The sequence below is a fragment of the Halyomorpha halys genome, unplaced genomic scaffold (assembly GCF_000696795.3).
Source record: "Halyomorpha halys isolate HHAL.00 unplaced genomic scaffold, Hhal_1.1 Scaffold198.1, whole genome shotgun sequence".
Taxonomy (NCBI): domain Eukaryota; kingdom Metazoa; phylum Arthropoda; class Insecta; order Hemiptera; family Pentatomidae; genus Halyomorpha; species Halyomorpha halys.
In genome coordinates, this window is record NW_027113946.1 from 594,347 (window position 1) to 595,528 (window position 1,182).

General features: G+C 22.6%; 1 protein-coding gene across 1 annotated transcript in view; it reads right to left on the reverse strand.

Annotated features, from left to right (window-relative positions):
• LOC106679368 (endothelin-converting enzyme 2) overlaps nucleotides 1-1,182 on the reverse strand; it is a gene marked incomplete at its 3' end in the record, with an annotated part of 26,713 nt that overhangs the window by 19,506 nt on the left and 6,025 nt on the right.

The window sequence follows — 1,182 nt, forward strand, 5'->3', positions numbered from 1 at the left end:
CAAGAACAATAGTTTTTATTTATTTTTGTTTAATACATACGTTAATTGTATACGTGGCTTATTCATAAGAAATGAAAAGACTGAATTTATATTTTATTTATTGTTAATATTTTGAAACTTTTATTGACCGCCTCCCGGACTATCTTCCTCCAATCTTTAGTATACAGTCTTATTATACTCATTATTTAGCATTCTAAATAATTTAAAGTGAAAATCTATTCATTCATGTTTTTCTTATTTCAGTTAATTTATTTTATTTATACAAGAAATAATATTTCTTAAAAAAACATGTTTTTTCACTATATTCAAATAATTTCTAGAACCAATTAGCAAGAAGACTAAATATTCAGAATATAAATTTTAATAGTTGAATTGATGTTAAAATTGAGAATGATTAGTATACTTTAAACTTTATTTATTTTTTAGTGTGTGTTCTTTTCAATGCAATAAAAAATTTGTAATCAGATATAGTCTTATTTTTATTTTTAAATATATGTACAGTTGTAAATTTCAATACAAATATTTTAAATAAACGTAGTAATAGTAAAATTTGGATATACTGAAGGTTAATTTGACAAATCCATTCAATTGGTTCATTTTGAATCAATTAAATTGATTAAAATTATACACAGTTGATCTAATAAAAATAGAGAAAAATAGATCAATAGTATTTTATTATTAAATTCATTCAAAATTAAAACAAAATATTATTATTAATATATTTATAACCTTTACACTTTCTTGAGACTGGTTAATTTTGTTTAAATAAATAATTCAAATTTTATCCATTTTTGTCTCAACATTTTATTTTTCTTATAAGTCCGATGTTTCGGCCAATCCAACCATCCTCAGGGACATCTAAATACAATTTTGTAACTAAAATATTTAAACACTCAACTCAAGAGTGATCAGTCTGTGATAAAGTTTTAACAAGTGACTGTGATAAATGGAATTTAATTTTGGTTTTAATGTAAAAGTTGACTAATTAGAAATTATTGTTGTGACCGAGGCAGAATAGCCTGCATGAAGTTGAGTGTTTAAATATTTTAGTTGCCATTATTATTACTACACATTACAATTGTCATGTAATAATATAAGACACTCCCCTCAGAAACTCTCGGCCATAAAATTATCAAATTACTTAACAAACAATTAATTCAAAAATAATAATTTCTTATTTAT